Source organism: Melitaea cinxia, chromosome 17 (assembly GCF_905220565.1).
Source record: "Melitaea cinxia chromosome 17, ilMelCinx1.1, whole genome shotgun sequence".
Lineage (NCBI taxonomy): Eukaryota > Metazoa > Arthropoda > Insecta > Lepidoptera > Nymphalidae > Melitaea > Melitaea cinxia.
The window spans coordinates 8,612,680-8,639,060 of NC_059410.1; the positions used below are offsets into that span (position 1 = coordinate 8,612,680).

Here is a 26,381-nt window from a genome sequence, read left to right on the forward strand (position 1 = left end):
GCAGTTTGAAATAATGACATTTCAATTTTAGTGTAAAGACGTAATAATTTCTGCATATAAAATACACAGGAAGATATTACATCTTATCGCTGCAGCGCCTAATGCCACGATGGTAAGACCTGTTGAGTTTCTGCAGTTAATTTATACCGCAGAACAATTGTGCTTGTATGAAGGTTGTTTATGATGCGGCGATATCAAAGACCGAGATAAGTTAACCATATTTAATTGATCGACAGTGTCGAAAATAACCATGCGATAATACACATTTAGACACATTTTATGAACAAATGAGTAATGAACCTAAAATGTAGATTCGATGATTAGCGACTGATGATAATGATAACAACATGGCGGTTAAAATAGAATAAAATGATAATAACAAATAATATGTAAATTCAGAAAGGAATCCGCCAACCCGCAATAGAGCAGTTTGGTGGATTTAGCTCCAATCCTTCTCATACTTGGAGAAAGAGTGACAAAGAATACTTATTTATTTACCGAAGAAAACGGAAAATCCAAAATAGTGCGTGTAATCCTCGCGGGCAAAGTCGCGAGCGAAAAGCTAGTATTTAATAGAATAAATAATTTTGTCATTAAAATTTAAATATTTACAAAAATAAATATATACATTCGATCTTATATTGCAATCATAATAAATTTGAAACGTAAAGATAGTGTTTACAAATATTTCACTATAGTTTATTACAAAGCATAATTTGTAACTTCGTCTACAATTTAGTGTTCCTATTTAATTGAAATTTATAGTAGAATTATTTTCAATTAAGTCCAAACAAAGAATGTTAATATTTCATATAAACTACGCAGTTTCATATTTTCACCTGATATAGGCGCCTTGTCAACGTGCATCGACGAGTATACTTTAGCGGCGATAGTGGCTATAAAGTAGGATGCATTAAAACTAGTTCTTTACTACGTCTGTTTGTATATCCTTTAAGAAAAAACATATTGAAATGTAACTATGTTATTCATATATTATAAATCAAAACCATAATGAAATTAATAATTTAAACATTATTTTTAAATAAAATTTTGTATATCTAAACATGTAAATAATTGCTTACATATTGCTTTAATATTACAGTTAATTGTAATATTTTTTCTGAAATTAAAGAATTAAAATAAATAATAATATTATAACAATCGAAAATTAAATTGCATTCATATAAATATTATTTCAAATCACACAATAAAAATAATTACACAAGGTATACACATACAGACAGTATATTTTTCCAGGACATATGTACGTAAGGATATCTGAGCGTTTCTTACGAATTGACAATGAACAATGCACGATGGCCTCGGGACAATAGAACGCGCCCTAAGATAAGTCAGATTAGAGAAATCCAGCGGGATAGAATATTTTAAAGAACATTTCCATAGAGCTTTAGTCAGTACTAGACATCCTTAGCTATTTCATTTGCAGTAAGTTTTAAAGACTTAGACACATTCGTATATATATATATATATATATACCTTTGCAAACGTTCAAATTGTGTTGTTACCAAACCATGATTCTTTACTAAAATTATTCTTTCTTTATTCACATCAATAAGAGGTCGAGAAGCGATTAAAAAAACAATGCTTGATTTTCTGTCTTTTCAATGTTGTTTATGAATTTGCGTTACTGGTAATAAATACAGTACTAAGTTAGTAGATAAATAATTCGGAATGACTGGACCTACTTCAGGTCCAGTCATTCCGAAACATTGACCTAAGCAAACTTACAAAATTTTACTTTTTAAACTAATAATAGTAAACAAAACATTTATACATTTTTTTTTAGTTAAAATAAAAAAGCAATAATGGTTACGTATGACGTTCTTTACTTCAGGACGACCCATGGGACGGCTAAGTACTCGTAAGGGGTCAAAACGGCGACAAATTGTCGGCGTGTCTCATGACATGCTCGAGCTATGAATGTACTTAAAAGATGCTTATATTGTACTTGTAACTTACATTCTTAAATTAACAATTCTCGCGTATGCAAAAACGATCTCACAAATGATTTGACACTGATAAAACAAAACTATAAAGTTCGGGTTTTCAGGTGTTGAAATAATTATTGTATTATTATTTTATTTATTTATTTATACATTATTAAATGAGTATGATGATATGGATGAGTAATGAGTATATAATATTAATATTTTGGTACAATTTTGAACACCGATAGGCATTTCGTATATTACAAACATTTTTATAAAATATATGTAACTATATCGCAGATATATTGCAAGTATCAAACCACACAATATTATTTGAGACTAATTTCCTAATTTAAAAGAGTAAATTCAGTCAATTAAATATAGAGTCTCTATTGTCTATACTGTTATCGCTATAACCATCTACAATGTTCTATAAATTGCTATTTACATATGTTTTGATTCCCTTATGTGGTGTAAGGCGCAACTTGTGAAGGTTTTATATCAAATGACATCTTAGAAAAAATATAAATATGTGATAATCGCTGAAGTACTTCGTCTGTGTGTAAAATATCTAAGTAGTTTATTGATGGAGAAAAAAATGTAGACAGATACAGAGCACAAAAATATATAAAATTATTTGAAACTATACATACAATGTTATGTCCATACATGAATGACAAAGAAGTTACTAATTTTATAGAACAAAACATTTATATATTAAATGATTCATCGTTCTAGTGTAACGGTGCGTGTGTTGTGTACACGCTCAAACACCGGCTATTCCAGGTTTAATTCCCACTCGCGATGTATATTTGAATTGTCACAGAATGAAGCAACAAAAAAAGGAGTCCTTTGAAATCTAAGAATGTCTGAAGAGTAAAAAAAATATATTCTGAATATTAGCAAACAATGTCACGGTATTAGCTCGTAATGTTTCTAAAACTACAACTCTAAGGTCACTCGATTAAACGTTATATAAAATATGACTCTCGGGTAATATAATAGTCGTATATATTTCCTCGTATTCATTACACTACACGACACTTACCTACTCGTGTACAATGTAGGTGACCATAAATTTTAATAACAGATGTTTTATTGAGATTAATTGTATGCAAAAAATGTACACGCATTAACTGGTGCGGTTAAAAAAAAACTTTATAGATAACGAAGTACAAATAAATCGAATTTGAGACGGTCACGACTTGATACGTGCCTACGATTTTGTGTAACTTTACGATTCGGAATTAAGTTACGAATGTCGTACGGAGATTGAAATGTTTAGATTGCCGACGTGAAAATGCGACAATGTCGAAACGAACGTTGAGTGTTGGAATCGTAAGTTGTATTGTCATTTATTTTTGACTACTTTTTTAGTTTTCTTAAGTCTTAATCAATAATTAAAGCAATACTTTATCTGAAATGGTAGAGTAAAAGCGCTCAAAAAAATTATATAATTTCGTGGTCGGAAAAACGGGAAATTTACAATCTATATCGTTAATTATTCTGAATTCACTACAATTAAGTCTCCCATGATTGTGTCTAGAAACAGAATTCTTAGGTAGTCTTTGTTGCCCGTCAGATTACTATTTATAAATGCGGTCATTTAATAGCTATAAAAATAAATACAATTGAAGTGTCTGTTTGTAATATTAAAATAACCGCTTTTTACTAAATGCATATGTATGTATACAAGGTACATTTACCAAAATAACATTTTTTTCAATTTTGTCAATCTGTCTGTCTGCTTGTGCCGGCTAATCTCTAAAACGGCTGGACCGATTTTGACGGAACTTTCACTGGCAGATAGCTGATATAATAAAGAGTAACTTAGGCTACTGTTAATTTTCGTTATTTTTTTGTTTAAACTTTGGACTTAACAATAACTATTTTTTTCAATTCCACGCGGTCGAAGTCGCGAGCACAGCTAGTTATATAATAAGATAATAATATAAATAACGACAATGACTACACACTACAAAGTATTATCTTCATGTTTTTAAGTAAAAATTACACTTACGTATTTGTAGATTGAAAATAATATAATTAAACAATTTATACGAAATATATAACGTCAAAAGAACTATTTTTGTTAATTTGGTAACAGAAAGTCGAGAGTCTAAAATAGTCCTTGGTTGACGCTGTTGACTAAAGTTAGCTGAACTAATTGTGTCGAGATTTCGGTAATGAGTGTGATAAATGATATCACATAGAATATTAAGTTTCGCCGTGTGAAACTTATTTAGTAATTCCTTGTTACCTGACCGCTTCTTTAGATCTCTTCCTTTTTTAGCTTTTCATTTATTACCATTGAAATGTTATGATAAATTATTCGGCTAACAAGTGAACGAGGCTTGACATCCTTCAAAGTAATTGTTTTATAAGATTTTTTTTTATAAAGAGCTCTTATTCAAATCTAAGATGCAAATCGAAGTTTATATAATATTAATTGTTCCACTTACGCATTATTATAAAATATTAATTCTATATATTTATTACAAAAATAAGAGAGCTAGGTATTAGCAAAAAAAAAATCGTCTATTATTCTTATTGTTACTTCAAAAAGTTAGTTCAATATGTTTGTGTGGTATAAAAGATATTTAAATATAGTCATACAGTAAAGAAAATACTTGACTCTACTACGCCTCCAATCACAAGGATGATGCAAGGTATTATTTGCTACGTTATCACGAATACTCTAGAAAGACCGACATTTAAAAAAAACTTACTATTTATTAATGAGACGATTAGTTCCCTTTCATTGCTGGTAGAAAATAATTTTTAAATATAAACTTTATTAAGACAATCTTTTTGAAGTAAAACTTCTTTAAACACGCTTAACTTGGGGAGATAGCTGATGAAGGCGTGACGAGAGCATTACGAAAAGTGTGATCGGGCGATCAGAAGTTAAGAGGGAGATATAAGCTTCATTTCAGTCGTCTGGTCTAAAGCACACTCTTTTTTTATCTTTATATTTTGTTAAAAAATCGTAATTTTAAGTGTTTTTTTTTTTTGTGTTATTTTACTAACCTTAATCAATTTAGCGCCAGACAGCGACAGAAATTGTATCGAATTTTTATATTATTATTAACGTACATCATTGATATTAGCACAATAATATATTAAGCAACATATTACATCAACTCTATTCGATATGGAACATCTTTGGCGAGTTCGTCACAACGTGTCAAGTGACAATCAACTATTAGGAGATACTCAAATGACTTAATCAAATTCGGTTGACATTTCATTTACATACTCGTATAAAGCGATAAAAAATGATAACATTATTTTATTATTATTTCGTAGATTAGAAACCAACGCAATACGAAACTATTGCTTGTCCCTGATTATTTGTTGCTGTAGCACATTTTTATATAAAGGAGATTAAAAAAAAAAAACTCAAACCCGTATAAATGAAGTAACAAATTTGACACATCATTAAATTTTAAAATTGTGATTCATTTATAAAGGATAAAATGAACTCGATTGTATAAACAAATTCAATGTATACGACTCCATTTGTAGATAAATTCCTCATTATATAGTAGAGTAAATTTACAACGCGTTATAATAGTAAGCAAAGAAATAGTGGATAGTCGTGAAATATGTAGCGATGCTTTGTTTGAATAGAAAAACTAATAAAACTCGGGGTAGGTACAATAAAAGAGAACAGGCTTTTGATCTATAATTTTAATAGAGTGATTTTTTCTTAATTATATCTTTTACAATAGCTATATTAGATTCTGTGTTTCAATATATATTTATTAAACTCATAAGGACCCTAATTTTACTTGCAATTTTTTAATAGTTTTGAAAAAAAAAACAGTCAAGCTACTCCACAACACATTTACAATATTAGTTTTCTATCTATCCCTGTTTGTACAGTTGAATTCCAAATTTGGTCTAAAGGTATCGCTATTCATCCAGAAAAAAATAGAGATCGACAGACAGATAATCACAATTAAAAAATAGTGTTTTAGTTGAAGTAAGGAGTATTTAATTTCTATTTTTAGGTATCTAAGTGGTTTTTACGCACAAACACATTATTTTCATTTATTTTTATATATTATACGTACATACTTAGATGCATAATTTAAGTTTAGGTATAATTAGACGATTGATTTTTTATACATATATGAATAAATTATGTATATTATAATATATTGAGTACTAATAATTTTAATTTCATTAATATGAACTAATTTGTGTTCTTATTATTGAATGTTTGTTTTTATGAATTTTATGATTTTTTTGTGTGATTATTTAATTAGTTAGACTTAAAATTATTTTTTTAATTTAATTTATTGAATTGTTTAAATATTATTACATTTTATGTTACATTTTATGTTATTTGTATACAAAAATCGAGAGGTAGAATTTGTGATCAACTAACGCATTGGGTTCACTGTAATGTAAGTTTTAAATTTTTAATGCATAAATAAATAAATAAATAAAAACATTACATTGTAGATATTTAACACCCACGTATGGTCGACTATTCCTTGTGTAACAAATGATTGCGTTTTAGGTAACAACTGACTTAAGCATATCTAATATATAAAATTCTCGTGTCACAGTTTTCGTTGCCATACTCCTCCGAAACGGCTTGACCGATTTTGATGAAATTTTTTGTGCTTATCCGGTATCTATGAGAATCGGCCAACATCTATTTTTCATCCCCCTAAATGTTAGGGGTAGTCCACCCCTAAATTTTATTTTTTAGACAAAATTTTTAATTTCTATTTTTTTATGATACAACATTAAAAAATACATACAAGCCTAAATTTTCACCCTTCTACCACCAACCCCTATTTCTTAATAGCGTTTAGCGGCAAGACAACGTTTGCCGGGTCAGCTAGTATACATATATAATCACAATCATAGAACAGAAAATAGGTGTATTTTTTAAGTATCTTGTCGGTTCCTCTTAGCACAATCTGCACTCCGAATCTTATTTTATATTATAATATACACACACGGTCGCCAACTGATATAGATACTTGTTTTTTTTTTCTATACATATACATGTAAATATAAATAAATATCTTATAACTAACATTCATACACAGTCGTCTGTTGCTAAGCTAAGCAACTTAATGCTTGTGTTATAGGTAACAGCCGGCTAATATAACTAAATATTTTTTATAAATATACATCAACATAACACATATATAAATATATGAAAACAAATAATACACCTAGACTCAGGCGGGAATCGAACCCACAAACCGCGAAGTGGAAAGCAGCGCCAACAGGCTAGCTGTGGTAGTTTTGATAACTTCACGGTTATTATAAAATGAATTAATGTAAAATATTCAAATAATGCCGTGTAATCGCTTCAGCCTGTAATATCCCACTACTGGGCATAGGCCTCTTTCCCGTGTAGGAGAAGGATCAGAGCTTAATCCACCACGCTGCTCCAATGCGGGTTGGCGGATATATTCTCTACTATGAGTAACGATCGCTATCAGGTGTACATGATAATAACCGGGACCGACGACTTAACGTGCTCTCCGAGGCACGGTGGGGAGACCCACTAGGACTGCACAAACACCCAGACCACGACAAACACCTGTATGGCCAATACAAATGTTTGTCATGTTTGGGGATCGAACCCGCAACCGCCAGCGCAACAGGTACAATCCATGGCTGTGACCTCTGCAAAACTCTGCAATAACGACAAACTTGAAAGTACATTTGAAGACAACTCAAATAAATACATACAGATTGAGGGATATTACAGGCTGAATAAAAAAAAATATTCAAAGAAGGAAAAAAAAAGTTCGCTATGTTTAATAAACGTATTTATGCTATGGATAACAATACCTTGATAAAGTTGCAAACGCATTGAATTATGATATCAAAATCAATTGGACAGGCTTTCTTAGCGTTTTGAGAGTACCCATGTCTAATACCTTTTCAATATGATACATTGACAGATGAAAGGGAAATTATTAACTTCAATTTGACATCAAATCGTGATTCACGCTTTTCGCCATGTGTGTTGGTGTAAGAAAGAAAAAGTGTTAACGTAAAATGTAAGAACTTAATTCGGAAAAACCTTATTTTTAAACAATTTATAGGTCATAAAAGATCACATTAATAAATAATAAATAAATTCTTTATTTTAACCAAACATTTACATATTTCTTCAGCGTACAGATATTAGAAACATGTGCATTACAGTTAACATATATTTATAAACTAGCTGTGTCTGCGACTTCGTTCGCGTGGAATTTAACTAAAAAGTTAAGTGTTCAGTTCGCAGAATTATAAAATAAACAAATTTCTAAACTAAAAGCCTTAGTTACCCCTTATTATATCAGCTACCTGCCAGTGAAATCCCGTCAAAATCGGTCCAGCCGTTTTAGAGATTAGCCAGAACAAACAGACAGACAAAAATTACAAAAAATGTTATTTTGGTATATGTACCGTGTATACATTCATGTGCATTTAGGAAAAAGCAGTTATTTTAATATTACAAACAGTCACTCCAATTTTATTTATTTATATAGATTAGATATAGGTAATACGATAATAGTACATTTATTACTTTGCCATTTATCATGGGAACATAATAGTAATCAATGACAAAAAAAAACATTGTTACTTATTATACGGTAACCTAAAACTTTAACTTAAATTTTTGTAAATTTAACATTTTTTGTGAGTAGAACCACGCTGACATCTAATATCTAGTCTTGATGTACAAAAGAAAAAATACAATGAGTTTCGCGGAACAATCTCCTTACATAGGCAATGTCAATATCGGCTAAACAATTTTAACATTTTTCTTTAAGTATATTAAATACTTATGATAGCATTTTATTTTTTTAACTAATATATTAGCCAAATATTAATAAATTTTACTCACTTTTGTAATTGAATAACAAAGGTAACTCTATGTCAATTAAGACGAAGAACATAGTATGTACGTTTGAAATTAAATATTATAAAATTTCATCAAAAAGAAAAAAAATGTAGGTAATAAAAATTCAAATTATTAGTCTGTAGTCGGTAAGCAAGTGTTGATAAAAAGTAAAGCTTAAGTGATATATCAAAGTTAAGATAAGAACTTGGAACGAAACCAAGCGCAATGAACATTAGAACATAATCCTCGCATAATATATAATATGCGGCTCCAGATAATGGCAAATAAGCCACAGTAATAAGAACACCTAATCCGTGAACGAACGAAACGAAAACTTTTACTTTTTAACAGACCACAATAAAGGAGGAGGTTCCCAATTCAAGTGTTTTTTTTTTTAAGTATCTTTTGGCGCGTTAGGAAAAAATTATGAGAGTAAATTTTTACGATGCGCGCGCACACCGTCACGAAAGAAACCGACACCCTGAAGTTAGCTAGCAACGAAGAAAAAGTTAGCGACGTGAAGTTAGCTAGCCAATGAAGTATAACTTCTTACATGCGTACATAAGTACACACATTTTTTTTTAATCTAAATTATCTCAAAACCTTTGACTGGGTGGACCGATTTCGATGATTTCTGTTTTAACTTAAGGGTGGCTTTTGTCACGTGGTCCTATTTAAATTTAATTGTGATTTAACAAGTAATTTTTGAGATATATCTAATAATACGTATTTTCTTGACTTTTTTTTCGTCCACTAATGTTATATTATAACGCATAATTTTTCACTAAGTGTACCGATTTTGATGATTCTTATTTTAATCGAAAGCTGATATTTGCCGCGTTGATAACGCCTATTTATTTGACTACTTTTTTAGTTTATCTACGTTATTTTACTTTTCGATGTAATTGAAGTCGGTTTTTTTCGTTTGCGAGTAAATACAATTAAAAGGGATCCATAAAAAAGGAAGTTGAACCTTATTATTAGGTATCTTTAAAATCATAATAGTTAATGAAGTTTTTTTTAAGTCGTCAATTTTTTAAAAGTTGAACCAAAATTTTAATACTTTTAATTAGAACTTGACCGGATTTTTGCTCATATTTATTTGCGTGTATGGAATTTTTTACTTTTATTAAAATTAGTAATTTTGTTATTATATGAACTTCTTTTGTTATTATGAGTTGTCCGATATAAATGAATTATCACAGTTTTCAGTAAAATGAAGACATGGAATGAGACCATATGTACAATATAGAAAAGTAAATAGATACTAGTAAGTAAGATGTACGCTACGAAATCCATACCACCGTCCGTACTCCATAGTCGACAATACCACGCGTTTGCGAGCGGACGCGTTTGAGACGGACCGCTCGCTTCCACGAGGCCTTTATCACGCGGCTTTCGCACTCTGACTAGACTAACAAAAAAGTTTGTGTAATAAACTATTAAACAGTATACATTCAAATTAATTGAATTCCGTTGATAGTGAATGAGTGAATGATTTTCAGTGATTCGTGATATCGAGGTTAGTATCTGATAAAGAACATGGAACATGATATAATTTAACGATTGTAGTTTGATACGTATCGATTATTGTAATGACATTAATTTAATTAGCCGGATACGTAGTTCAATGAGTTAACCTTAACACGGCGCACAATCATTTGAATATAGCGCCGAAACTTTATATATAGCAGTAATTAGAACTACGGTAGTAATATTTTTATTGCTTTAAATAATTCTCGCATATTTTGAAGTGTTTTGTGTTATTAAAAAATCAATCAAATGATAAATCAGCTATGGATTTTTGTAGCATAACTCTATTAAAGTAGGAAGTTGCATATTTAAACATTCTTCGCGAATATTTTACGCACCTTGATTTTATTGCTTTATTTTTTAAATTATAGATCAACGAATTAAGGTTAAGTGCTTCCTATTTATTTTAATATATTGTTACGATATATTATGTCATTTTTTATTGTCATCACTTCAACACATTTTACAATGGGCAGAACATCCGGGCATCACACCCAAGGGGTGTAGGTTCTGGTCTCGCTCTGGTGCAATTTTGAACAATATCTTCAATGAACAAGTTTCACAAGTTAAACTGATAAATTTAATTCATTATAGTAAAGCAAGCAACTCTTCTTATATTACTTAGTGATAAATCAAATAGCTTTAGTTTATTTATTTATGAAGATTTTAATGCCAAAATATTTGTGTAGACTTTATATAAGTTCAGAAGTTTGTTATGTTAGTTTCGTTAATCTCAAGTTTTAAACACCAATTTTAAAAGTGATTCAGAACGCCTGCTTATTGAATAGTTGTAGGCTAAGTTTGTTAGAATATATCACAAGATTTCTATGACATGCGGGCTATCTAGTGCTGGTGGTATAAACGATAATTAGGTAAAGTTTCCATGGTTTTTTTTTTTTGAATTTGTTTTATGTGAAAATGTTTTACGAATGGTATATTTAACTAAGATTAAATTTGAAACTGTATGATACAATTGTGCATAATTGAATGACAGTTATTCTCAAGTACTTATGATATATGTATATTACAAAATCAAATTAAATATTACTTTATTCATATTACTTATAAGCACTTTTTAACTAACTTCAAAAAAGGAGGAGGCTACTCAATTCGGCCCGTATTTTTTTAAATTTATGTTCGGTGATAACTTCGTCGTTTATGAACCGATTTTGATAATTTTTTTTTTATTGGAAAGGAGATATCCCAAGTGTAGTGTCATGACAAGGAAACTAGGACAGGAGGGAAACTCTCGAAAATCGTAGTGACTACTAGTGCGTTTGTTATTTTTTTTTTTTCGTCTACTTATGCTGTATTTACTTGTCAATGTAATTGAAGTCGGTTTTTTTTTTCTTTTGCGAGCAAACACATTATGAATCGTTATTTTATACTCTGATAGGTCAAGGCTGAGATGTAGCTGATAAATAATAGATAAAAAATTTCTGGCGACGTTATGTGCACGGAAGCAGCTTGATCTAATGTGAAAGAAATCATACAAAAGTATAGCAGTAGTAATAAGTCTATGGCGTGGCATAGGCATGACCAAAATTTAGCCCAGTAATATACCATGTAATCCCTTATGATAATTATGAATCCAATCACTTCATAAAATTTTAACAACATGTAATATGTCACATTTTGACTTTAATCAAGGAGAAGTAAAAGAGCGTAATTCGTCACGAAGCTCTACTGTAAATTGATAATGCCAAAAATTTCTTCCTTAATACATAAGTTTTATTATTAAATTTACCTTCATAGCAAGGATTTGTACCTGCAATCGTCTATACGAATATTACCTATTACTATTAAGTCTCGTAACTGTAATTACTGCAAGAAGTCAATAATTTTTTAAAAATTACATTACTGTGATATGTGTAATAATGTAGAAATAAACTATTTCTTTAAAACTGCTATATTTAGATGAACAAATTTGCAGTGTGTATTGTATCCATATATTTGTATTCAAAATAATTTAAAATTTATTTTGGTCAATTTGGTGTCAACAATATTAATGAAAATTTGAATGTTAGATCCTGCGTTCAACTAGTTTGATTGTAAAAATTCTTTCACTTGTTCAATTTATTTTATTTTACTCATTTGAAATAAATCTAATTTCTTAATAAATTAATTTACGAACCGCAAACACAAATATAAGAATTATTGATATGATTATGATTTTGTCCATATTAAATTTAAATGTTTGTTGAATTGGGCCATGTTTATATTTTCAAATTGAAGTATATAAAGAAATTGTATCGTTACATTATAAACATTTGTCTAATATTAAGGAAATTCGAATTTGAAGACATGTTTGCGCAATGGTTAGTGGTGCGGGCATGCAGTTACGGATTCAATAATTACGATGACAATCATTTGCTTAGACCATTTGTATGCTAATGAGTTGTGTTATTTTGTATCGAGAAAAGTTTTTAAGCCCTTACAATTCATTTCACTTTCGCGGGACGTACCGTGATTTTAATTTGAGATTTCCGATATTTCGGCGTCGTTGCGGACGTTTTTAACCGACTTCCAAAAAAGGAGGAGGTTCTCAATTCGACTGTATTTTTTTTTAAATGTATGTTACATCAGAACTTTTGACTGGGTGGAGCGATTTCGAAAAATTTTCTTTAAATTGAAAGGTGGTGTGTGCTAATTGGTCCCATTTAAAATTATTTGAGATCTAACTACTACTTTTCGAGCTATATGCGTTTTTACTTGACGCTTTTTTCGTCGACCTACGTTGTATTATACCGCATAACTTTCTACTGGATGTACCGATTTTGATAATTCTTTTTTTGTTGGAAAGGAAATATCCCTAGTTTGGTATCACGATAAGGAAAACAGGATCTGATGATGGGATCCCAGAGAAATTGATGGAAATTCTTGAAAATCCGCAATAACTTTTTACTGGGTATACCAATTTTGATAATTCTTTTTTTGTTGGAAAGAAGATCTCCTTAGTTTAGTATCATGATAACGAAACCAGGATCTCATAATGGGATCTCAGAGAAATCGAGGAAACTTCTTGACAATCCGCAATAACTTTTTACTGGGTGTACCGATTTTAATAATTTTTAATTTAATCGAAAGCTGATGTTTGTCATGTGGTCACATATAAATTTCATTGAGATTTGATAACGACTTTTTGAGTAATCTTTGATAACGCGTAGTTACTTGAGTATTTTTTCGTCGATCTACGTTGTATTACTCGTCAATGTAATTGAAGTCGGTTTTTTTTCGTTTGCGAGCAAACACAATTATTATTCACCGTGATCATAGCGTAAGTGCTGTATAAGTAAAGGTAGGAATATTTATGTTGTATTTTAAATATATTCATAAGCAAACAAACGAAATTTTAATATACTCGTAGGTCTGGAACATTGTATACATAAAAATTAAAAGCCTCATATTAAATCATAAACGCGCGAATATCAATAAATATCAAATATCATATTAAAGTATCAATTTTATTACCGAACATAACTTTCCAACGGCTTCTCGACATAAAAAAAAAAAATAGTTAACGCAAATTCCCATAATTCCTATCCATGTTGGTTCGTGCCCAATTAGTGCAAACAAGTTTTCAACAGTGTCTGCTTTTGTTACGCTAACGTAAACCTTTTATATACATAGTATTATTAACATTAAAAAAATCCAAAAAAAGCATCGTATTCTATGATAATATTTTAAACAAAAAATAATATACACTTTAGAAAATATATTTTGCTAATAATATTTTAACTCCACAATACCAGTTGGGTTATTAAAACTAGGGTTCCATGAGTTATAAGAATATCAAAGCAGACGAACTTATTCTTCTATAGTAATACAATAAAGCGAAAGTTTTCGGTATTGCGCTAATCCACTCGACCGATTTGAAAACCACTTTTTAGTACGGGAGGGTTGTTTATCGAGGGAGTTTAGAGCGTGGACAAATCAGGCTATGGTTATGGAAGGAACAATGACTATGAAGGTCAATGCGGTGATGACACTTGCTTCGTCTTGCGGTTTTTTCAATCGAAAATCGAATCTGAGTCTGGACGAAACAGTCTATTTATCAACTATCGAAGATAATTACAATTTGTCTAAGATATGTGTTAATAAGCTATCTATTTATTTTTATTTAATTAGACCAAAAAAGCTTAATGTGTTTCGAGTTGTATGTACCTAAGTTTATTATACAAATCGTATAATTAAAACTAAATAATTATGTGGAGAAAAAAAATGTTACTTGTTGTACACTGTTAAAAAAAATGGAATTGTGTAGTAAAATTACTTTTATTAAAAAGAAACATTAATACTTAGTTAAACAATAACGCTCACAAAAGTCATATACTTATAAACATAAGTAAACACTTAAAATACAGAGAGAAATATGAAATATCTTTCTTATATAGGAACAGACGAACGTACATATATAAACATATATGCAAGTTAAAAATCTTTATTTTATAATCATAAAGAGAATTTTGACACAATACAAGAACTACATATTATCTTAGTACCGATTTTGATGATAGTAATAGATTTTTTAATTCCATTCCCAACCACAGATGCGCGTTTGTCTCACCTAAGCGAGGCTTATAACGGGAATAGAGCATATACAACGGGAGAATAAATTGAGATTTGCGTATCGTGCAGTTGTTTCTAGTGGGTCTGCAATTTATAGGGCGTAATCTGTGGCTCTGCGGCTTCGCTGGCGTTAAAATGTGGAAGACTGACAGAGCATGTATTTGTTTAGAAATATTTTTTTAGTTTCCAAGACAAAAAGTAGCTATTTGTGAAGAATCACTTCGATAAGTCATTCTGGGACAATGTTTTATTTTTATTAGGAAATTATAAGGTTTACAATACTTTATAACAATAACTAAAGTTAGTTCATAAGCCTAATTTTGTCACTATCAGTTGCTACTATGCATGGACATAAATTTATCAATAACAAAAAAAAAAAAAGACTGACGAAATGAGAAAAAAAAAAACAATTTTAAGGTCCAAGATTCACAATCATGAAACTGTACAAGCTGTATTGACGATCAATCTCAATTCAAAGAAATATAGAGATAATAAATAAATAAATAAATAATAAATAAATATCTACACAATACACACACGGTCGTCTGTTCCTAAAGTAAGCAACTTAATGCTTGTGTTATAGGTAACAACCGACTGGTATATAGCTACATATTTTTTTTTTCGATAAACATACTTATAAATAATACATATATAAATATATAAATAAATATTTATATTACACCCAGACTCGGGGTGGGAATCGAACCCACAACCCTCGGAACAGAAAGCAGGGTCACTACAAACTGCGCCAACGGGCTAGTCATATAACAAGTATTTTATGTTTTTCAAACGAGATAGGTAGAGGTCATGGTTGCGTTTCCGTTATAAGTTAGGAGGACACCTTTTCTTGTTAAATGCTTCTTTTGTATATATTATTCTTCAATTAATCCTGTTAATAATTAATGTGCATTTATCTTTCATTGCCTATTACAGTTTCAGACGCTAAGTTACGATTACATCCTCCTGATAGTTTTGTACGCTGTAACAATGTTTTATTAGCGATAAAAGTCTAAAACTATCTCAATGCAATCTTTAAAAACTAAAAGCAAATGTTTAATTGTTGCTTTTACTTAATAAATCCTATAAATACATAATTAATCTTTTCGCACAACTTCTGTTGACTGTTATTTTACATCTCTATATTTACTACGATAACGAAGTGTTGATTGATTATTTGTTTGTATGCTATAATTGCGGGTTTACTACAGGAATGTGTTTTTTTTATAATACAATAATAGTTTTTAAAAAATTTACTGTGTCGTAAGTCAATTTTTCGGCTAGATAAGCCCAATTTCGAGAAAGAGACCAGCCGCTGAATTCAATTCGGTTAGGCAGCTTTCAGGAAATTCCGAGATGTTTTTTCATCCAGTCTCCCTCAGTGCGTGTAGACCAAGGCATTTTAACAATAAAAATAATTAATACAACGATGTTGGTGAATATGAAATAAAATATATTTCATCTAACAAATTCCACACAAAAAATCCTCACATTTTAAATTTTACTTAAAAAATACTTTTGTAATGAATCTTATAAATAAATATTAAAACAAAACCCAAGACGTATGAAATTTATCATTTTAATCTCCATTTTAATAAATGTCGATAGTTTAACCCTGGAGTGGTCGCGTGGAATGGCTTCGTGCACTCCCTGGTACTTTCAAATGAATATTCGAGCAATGTACTTCGTATACCACGAGCCAAGCTACACTTGGTTGTGCCACAGGATCTCCAAAAACATGCGTTGATTGCATATGTAATCCACACGACCAAACGTTATACTTTAGTATTTTTGATACGTTATTATTTTTATTCATTTTTTTTGTGATACAAATGACTTCAAAGTAAACTTTGACGTGTTGTGGTTACTGTCATAGAATTACGAGTATTATAACACAATATTACTGTATTTTTTAGTATGAAAATTAATAATCGACAAATAAAAAGATTTTTGTCATGACTGACTAAAGTCAATCATAAAAAGGAAGTTTTTAAGCTGAATCAAGCCTTGGCGAGGATATTAAGCATTTCGAAAGCAGAAGACTATAAAATTTGAATTGGAATCTGAGGAGCAAAATATCTCTGGTAAAGAGTTTGACGAAAGATCTAAAGTTGGGTAGCGGCCTCAGCGACGGCGTTGCACTGACTTGGTGATAAGGTTAAAATAGCTTCTTTGGATTGGAGAGCACGTTAAGCCGACGGTCACAGTTGTTATCATAAAATACCTGATAGCGATCGCTAGTCATAGTAGTGAACATATCAGCCAACCCGCAGTGGAGCAGCGTGGGCAATTAAGCTCTAATTCTTCTCCTACATGGAGAAAGAACTACGCCTAACAATGGGATGTTACAGGCTGAATGTGTGCGTGCCAATTGAGTGAATAGATGATGTTTGTGTCCATTTAGAGGTTTTTTTTTAAATTTATTTTTTTTTTAATTTATTATTTGTAAAAAATTAAGTTGTAGTAAGCTTTTGTTGATAATATTTAGTTGCTAAAGATACAGCGATAATGTTTTTATATGCTTAATAATTTGAAAATGGATTACATTTGTAATCCATGAGACCTCTCGCGTATTTGTTTTAATAAGCGACCACTGTAGGGTTAAGTAGTGACGTCACTGTTTGCGTTGAGTCATAATTGTAACACTTTTGGGTCAATTAGCACATCACGATAAAAACTTCGAGCCCGGTTTGTTTGTTCAGAGATCAAAGATTTGTAGTTTCGTACTCAGCATCTAATCGAATAAAATCATATGTTAAATACGAGGTCGACGGCCTGCGGTATATTATATAAGTGATACTAAGTCACGCGTAATAATTTACAATGGATTACGAATTTTTTATGCGAAAATGTTGACGGTGGAACATGACCGTGCTAAAATATATTTTTTTTATTGTCATTCAACCTTTTAAGCTTACCATTTCGAGATATAGCTGTGTCGTTCTACAAACGCTCGTTACGTGCTCATTCGTGTATTAGAATAGAATATTTTTATAATTTTTTTTTTATCGTAATATAATGCGCGTGACTTAAACTGTAAAATAAGTAAATTGAAGTAACAGTGGGCTGGTCACCTCAGTCGCAGGACCGACGGCTGTTAGAGCAGACGTATCCTGAAGTAGAGTCCGCGTCTTGTGTACGTAAGATCGCCATCGGAGACTGGATGAGGACGGCGGAGAACCGGGAGATTTGGCGTGAACTTAGGGGACCTACGTTCAGCTGACATCGATAGGCTGAAACGAATGCGTGTAAAATTAAAAAATCTACTATCGAAGAGTGGAGTATTTTAATTAAATCCCGCAAGAAATGTGGTAAATAGTAGCGATAATTTTGCGAAAGAAATCGTTACATATCGTAAATAAATCCAATGTTACCTAAAAAAACCTCTAATTAAACCATTCCGAAATCCAAACAAACCATACTAAAAATATAACCAATTTCTTAGGTAAGAAAGGTCATTTTGTTACAAAATGATAAAGAATGATAAAATTAATATACACGAGCGTGGGCTTGCTCACAATTATTATAACCATCAGCAGTTACACTAGACAGTTCTGGCGGTTTTACTTACGCTGAGTATCATATTTTAATCGTATTTGCTAACGCTGCAATTGATTCAATTAATAAATAAGATGATGGCTACTTAACAGCTGAGTTTAGTGAAGTTATATGATTGGTAAATTTGGTTTGCAACAGGTTCATTGTTTTGGTGGCTGTCAGACTTATGGCACTGTCTTTTTGAAACCTCATGCTAGTGTTATCTATCATCAACAATAGGGCAAAATTGAGTTGTTAACATCTCTTGATAGAGTAATCGATTGACCATAACCAGTAGAATTTTCGAAAAAAAAAAACATGCTTTAGACCACACGACTGAAGTACTTACGAAACGCAACTTTCTTTACTAACTTATATCTCCCTCTCAATTTTCGTTCGACTCGCCCAATCACACTTTTCGTAACGCTCTCGTTATGCATTCACCAGCTTAGTTAGCCAAGCGTGCGTAAGAGGTTTTACTTAAAAAAAAAAAAAAAACAGCCCAATCACTCCTCTTGACCACATAGCGCACCATACAGTGACACGTTTGGCATGTAAAGGCTTCTCGACAATCTGTCTTGGAATTTCAGAAGCCCAAATACAACAATTTGGCTTAGCCTTAACACTCAAAATTTGTGAAGTGGTTAACGAAATATACCATAATGTCAAAAAGTGATTAGTAACTTTGATAAAAGAATTGACATCTGTAACCGTGGTCGGGGTGGAAATTTATCAGATATAATTTTTTATTCATAAACTGACACACAACAGCGACTTCGTTCGCGTGAAATTTAACAAAAGTCATTAAATTAAGTTAAATAAATAAATTTCTAAAATAAAAGTAGCCTAAGTTACCCCTTATTACATTAGCTATCTATTAGCTATCTGCCAGTGAAAGTACCGTCAAAATCGGTCTAGCCGTTTCAGAGATTGGCCGGAACAAACAGACAGACAGACAGACATGCAGACAGACAGACAGATAAAAATTGTAAAAAATGTTATTTTGGTATATGTACCGTGTATATATATACGTATGAATTTAGTAAAAAGTGGTTATTTTAAACACTCCAATTTTATTTATTTGTATAGATGCCTAACAGTACTTTGTTATACAATAAAAATTATTTGGTTTATTGCCATACACTTTTTTTTCTCTTTTGATTTATAAAACGCTTTAAGCCAATGTGCTGAGAGGAGATTCTAATCGTTTATCATTCGAACGATAAATAATAAAAAAAACAGAAGAATAAGCTGTAAATAAGCTGTTTTAATAAAAAAAGTTTAGTAGTAAATAAAATAAGTAATCTGATTAAATTGTCACCATTTTTTTAAATTACTTATTTAGGTCGTTATTATTAATACTACACCATTAAGAAATCTCTAGAATATTAAAATGTATCAAAAATGTAACAGCACAGGCAGTATAGTCCAAACTGTTAAATCCCAGTACAAAAACAGATTCAATGTGAGAATTAAAACGTGGTCGCTAGGTACGATTAACATCTATGAAGATATTAGTAGGGGTAACACGTAATTAGCAGTTGTGCGTCAATTAATATTACGTTACTCTTGAACTAAAAGCGTCACCTTGTTTACGCCAATTAATTGTAAAGGTGATCCTTCAATTAACTGACGTACTTAGCAAATTAAAGAATACCCATTTCATGATGTTGTTTTAAATATCATGCTATTTTTAAGACATTTATTGCAGGTCCATGACCGTTCAATATAATTTCGACCATTCAATAGAAGTCGCAAAGTTTTTTCGAAATTTAACGGTTCGGTAGTAGGTTAGTAACATGAATGGTTCCTGAAAATAGTCACCTGACATATATTATTTATTTATAGTTCAGTAGAAAATAGTAACCAAAGCAACCACTAATGATATTAAAAACTTTTACTAGGCGCTGTTACTGTCATGGTAGTACTAATTTTCTGACACTAGATACACTATAACAGCGCAATCAGGAGTACTTATTAAAATGCCTAGATGAAATTGGCGAATTCATCCGACCTATTTTGACTCGACAGAAAGACAGAATTGAATAGAACTATTTAGGTTATCAGATAGTTCATTCAGTAGTAAAATATTCGATAGTTGTTTACTCACATTCATAATACTACGGTTTATCAAAAAGTGTGGTCAACTAACTCGACGTGAAGTTGTGAACCATGTGTGGATCCGGCGTTATGGGGCCGTACGATAACATTATCGGCGGATGGCTTAACGTCGATCGTGTGATTTTACTATTGGACTTGTTGGATGTAGGTTACTGGCAGTTCTATGATTTATACCGATAACGTAAACGTTTTGAAGGATATGGACCGAATCAAATCGTACGAGTTAAATAATTTGATGTTTCTCTTAATATATTTTATATGAAAATGTGTATGTAAATATGTATTGTAAGCAAAATACTTACTATTGTTATTATTACAAATTGTAACGAAGATTATAGAATTTATTAGTTTTTTCCTAATTCCTACTTCTATGTAAAATAGTTACCTTTTTCTGGTTTTTTACTTATCTGTTAGACAATTTACAAGACCGACAACGCAACAGCAACTTATTTATAATGCTTTTCATGCACATTATCAACAGTCACCACTTAACATCAGCTTGTGCTGCTCGTTGCTCTTCGCTTTGTAAACAGCAACATCTAGTAGAAATCCTATGTTGAGTGAAAATCTATTTTTCACAGATGAAGACGACGGAGGTGAACAGAGAGGTATTGCTGTTCGCATTTTTCTTTTCCGGTTCATGCATTATTTTACTTACTTCTTCTTCAATTAAATCGTTAACCGCCTTTCTTCTTCTACCACTTTGAGCGCTGATCTTTTTCATTTAATGAAGAGGTCATGTGGTCTTGGAATTACTATATCAAGGTTAATTTTCTTATGTAGTTTTTATAATATCTGCTATTATTTGCGCATCATTTATACAAAGGCCAGATATAATTCCGGAAACTTGTAAAAAATATTATTACAGAGAAAGATGATTGTGAGATTGTGTGAGTTATTTTTTTAAAATTAATAAATATATATACACAATACACACACAGTCGTCTGTTCCTAAAGTAAGCAACTTAATGCTTGTGTTATCGGTCATCACTAACTGGTATATAGCTACATTTTTTTTCGATAAACATACTTATAAATAATACATATATAAATAAATATTTATATTACACCCAGACTCGAGGTGGGAATCGAACCCACAACCCTCGGAGCAGAAAGCAGGGTCACTACAAACTGCGCCAACGGGCTAGTCATATTTATCAATCATTTCCTTTTTAATTTTGGTTATGTGATAGGCTAGCATGTACCTACTACACATAATTAAAGCAAATTAAATAATCTGAATTTTCAATCAATTTCCTTAATAATAAAACGATGTCAATATAAGTAATAAACAACCGATAATTTGCTACTTAACAATCCTCAAATTTGTACCACTTATAATTTGTATCGACTTATTTACTATTGTACGTATTATTAAACAATGTCACCAAGTTTGTTTATACGGCTAAATCGGCGAACAGATTACAGCCCATCTGATGGTAAGCGGTTACCGTAGGCTGTAGGTGCCTGTAACACTAGGAACATCGTAAGTGTTTTGCTGATCCTACCCTTGACCCTCCCTAGGAATTTTGGCTTTTTTACTAACCACAGTAACAAAGCACTGTTTAAGAACAGTATTATTTAGCTGGGATCTTCTTTAAAATAAATCTGATTTACCTTGAGTTTTGCTTGCATTTGTATTGCATGCAATATCGACTTGATACATTTTATATAGAATATTAAACGCAGTTATTGTGATTTCTAACTTTGAACGAGCTACATAATTTCGACAAGTTTTCTTCTTTATTAAAATAGAAGTAAATAAGAAAGAAACCTTTCAGATAAACTGAAGTACCGGTAAAAAAAATTAATTGTACTTCGTTATAACCTAGAGGGCTTCAGCGGAATAAAAACTTGACATTTTAAAAAGAGTGATTTAAAAAATTCCTGCTCGTACAATGTGCGCAGAATTTCGAGTTATTTCAGATTAACTTTAGTTTTACGTATTTTATTATCATTTTTAGTATACGAAGGCTACGTTACATCACAAAACAATTTTTTATCGTTGTTTTATAAATAATTAATTAGCACTCATCCATTAGAAGGACGAATTATAATATTAATATGACTGACTATTTGCACCAGACTAAATATTTTTTTAAATTTGATCTATTTTATTGAATACTATTCACCTCCGTAAATAACAGGATTTTGGATGTTCTATTTTCACCTTCTTTCCGATAGTCTGTATCATTCGGTGATAGCATACCATTCTCCTCTAAAAAAAAAAATTTAAAAATTGGTTAAGTCGTTTTGAGTTAGTCAAATACAAAGAAATACAAAAAATCTTTTCTTTTTATAATTTTAAAGTTTATATTTTGTATACACTACCAAAATAAATCACTATTTCGTAAATATGTATCACGATAGAAACGGCACAATTTAAACCACACTATCGCTTTAATAGAATGTATTATTAATTAGTAATATATAAAGTTAGAAAGTTTTTTTTTAATTAAATCGTGAAGACAAAGCGGCCGACCTCAGAGCCTTCGTATTATCTAGTAACAAGCAATGCTGTACGAACTAACTTATCGTTCATATTATAAAACTATTTTTAGGTTGTTTTAATAGCATATTAAACAAGAGTCATCAGATTGATATGATTTTTTTAAAATTCTTTATTTTGCACCATAAATAAATATTAAACATAACTTAAAGATAATTACAGATTAGTAGGAATGATTAATAGCAACCAATTTGCACATAAACCTTTTGAAATGTTACATTAATATAATTATATCTTTAGGAACTTTTAACGTGTTTTAAATTAATGTTATACAAATAAGACCTTTTTAAATCAATATTATGTAAGAATTAATAATTTTTTCATCAAAAGTCGCACCTTAAGTGTCGTGATGATTAATTGCAGTGTATGGTTAAAAATCAATTAATTGACGTAAAACATCATTTACGCAGACTTACCTTAAAAGACTTTACCTTAAAAATTATCGATAATTATACATTGCGACAATTAATTTTTTTATTCGTTAATGTCGTAATGGTTTCTGATGGAAGAAAAACACACCAATAAACAATAATATCGAAGATATGCCACTAGCCACGCGAAAAATATGGTTCTGCGATTAAAAGTATGTTTACAAATTCGTTTTTTCAATAATAAGATTTTTTAACAAAAGAGGATTTTTAAATTTCTCGTGAAGTAAGCGAAAACACAAAAACCTTTAGTTCTTATTTCAAAATTCATTTATAAAATCTAATATAGTTTGATGGAATTGAAAAAACGTTAGAATTTTAATTTACCGATGGAAATGTAAAACTGGCTTTATAATTGAAAAATTGTTTTATCATTATGAACCATACTTGTCGTTATTTAATGTCGATCTTATTAAAATTACATTTTTTTTTTACTAACACACTGATTTCAAGTTCACTTTCATACAATCATACACTTCTGCCTTGACTGGTCGAGTTTCTTATTGACGCAATGTTAATAATTACATCCTCTTTTAATGATTTTAATGATACATTTTAAAAGTATATTTATATTACTTTACTATTAGAGAGTAAGAAAGTACCACTGCACCATTGTTTCAAGAGTATTTAAGTATAAAAATTTGTTTCTTAGTAGTTGTGTGTTGTGTGTAGTACTTGTTTGGATTTAAAGAGATATCGTGGAATATAATGACTTACTTTTGAATATATTGACTACTTTTAAATTGTTAATTTTTAATTTTTAAAATGTGAATGTTTTGAAGGCTACAATAACACTCAACAGAAAAAAAACACTCTAACAATAAGCATGTAGGACTGTAGGTACATTGTTTGAACTACATACGAATATTTGTCAAAAGCACGATTTGTAACCAAGCCCACGATTAATAGTAGAAACACAAGCCAATTGCTGCGATCACAGCGCCTATGGTTCTATAACTAGCGATTCAATTAGTCCGCTTAATCGAGTCTTCGTTGTAATTATAACAGACTGCTTCCCATGACTTACAGTACTTCTATTTTAATAATTTTAAGTAACTCCGATAACCCAATTACGCTTATCGTGACAGTGAGTAGAAAAAATTCTATTAAATTATTGTTCTTACGACACTTGTCTAGTTGGTTTATTTATCAATGTCATAATAACACTTTTGTTTGTTGACAAAGTGAGATAAATATAAACTGGATGATTTTTAATTGAATATAAGTAATTAAACAAAATTAAAGTCAATTCATATTTAGATGTACAAAGAAACATTTTATTTAAATTTTATTAATGAACTAGCTATGCCCGCGACTTCGTCCGCGTGGAATTGAACAAAAAAAGCTATTTTTTAGTTCGCTGAGTATAAATTAATTTCTTGAATAAAAGTAGCCTTAGTTACTCCTTATTACATCAGCTATCTGCTAGCGAAAGTTCCGTCAAAATCGGTCCAGCCGTTTCAGAGTTTAGCCGGAACAAAACAGACAGGCAGACAAAAATTATTAAAAATGTTAATTTGGTAAAAGCACCGTGTACACATCCATATGCAGTTAGTAAAAACCGGTTATTTTATTATTACAAATGAGTGTACTCCAATTGTATTTATTTGTATAGATTAGTAATAGAAAAACGGAAAATTTGTTTCATTATAAAGATATGTAATTAAATATTTATAGGAAAAGTGCAAAGTAAGATTTGTAAAAAAAAATTATAAGACCAAATCTATCATTATATAAAAATAAATAAATATTTAATCAATTTAAAAAGATAATCCAAGTGTATGTACTGATTTTAGGTTACATCAATATAAGAAGAAATGTCAATATTATTCTGATTCAAATATTTACTGAGCATGCGTAAGTATAGGTATATTTGCATAATCGTTGTTTCACGAGATCAAGTTTAAAGTGAGTTTGAAATATGGTTCAAACGTAGTTTTCGTATGAAAATACCGGTTAATATCAGTTGAATTGATTGTCATTTGAGGAAAGCTTTAAACTTTGAAAAATAAAATTTTGATTAAAATAAACCATAAGTGAAGCGATTCTTCACTTCAAAGATTCCGCAATGCTTAAAGATAAAAGTCTGCGAATACGTTCGGCCTGTGTTAACATACGGAACCGAGACGTGGACACAGACGAAGAGACTGGTCTACAAGTTTAAGGGCGCTCAACGTGCAATGGAACGGGCTAAGTTAGGGAGTTCTCTCAATGATATACTTAGAAATGATACTATCCGTGAGAGAACGAAAGTAACCGACATAGTTCACAGAATTAGCAAGTTGAAGTGACAGTGGGCTGGTCACCTGTGTCGCAGGACCGCTGGCCGTTGGAACAGACGTGTTCTGGAGTGGAGACCGCGTCTTGACTAACGCAGTTTGGGACGTCCTCCGGCCCGGTGGACCAACACCTAAGATTGCCGGTGTAGGCTGGATGAGGATTTTGGAAAACCGGGATATCTGGCGCGAACTTGGGGCCGCCTAGGCCTACCAATGGAATGCTATAGGCTGAACTGACAGACTGACTGAAGCGATTATTGAAATAAAGTAAAATATTTTCGACACATCTCTCAATTCGTTTATTATATGTATACGCATTATATTCAATTTTATTTTGTATACAAAACAAAAAACCACTAAAGAGTCATAAAATATGAATACCTACAGTATAATATATTTATGTAATTTTAGTTATCTGTATGTAAAGGTGCTACGCTTAAAATAGAAGCCGCGGGATGCAAACTGGTATGAATGCTGTTTCTATGACATAGTAGCTAAGTAAGATTTGTTGCATTTAAACACAACGGTACGAGAATACGTATAGATACTATTTTATATTTATCTATAAAATCTATGTAGTACATT

General features: G+C 30.8%; 1 protein-coding gene across 1 annotated transcript in view; it reads left to right on the top strand.

Annotated features, from left to right (window-relative positions):
• The first annotated feature begins 10,231 nt into the window (after positions 1-10,231).
• The window catches only part of LOC123661858 (ADAMTS-like protein 2), a 92,723-nt gene continuing 76,573 nt past the window's right edge, over positions 10,232-26,381 (top strand). Inside the window, exon 1 of the mRNA XM_045596798.1 lies at positions 10,232-10,345. The gene's annotated coding sequence lies outside the window, so the exon portion shown is untranslated. The remainder of the gene's footprint in view (positions 10,346-26,381) is intronic.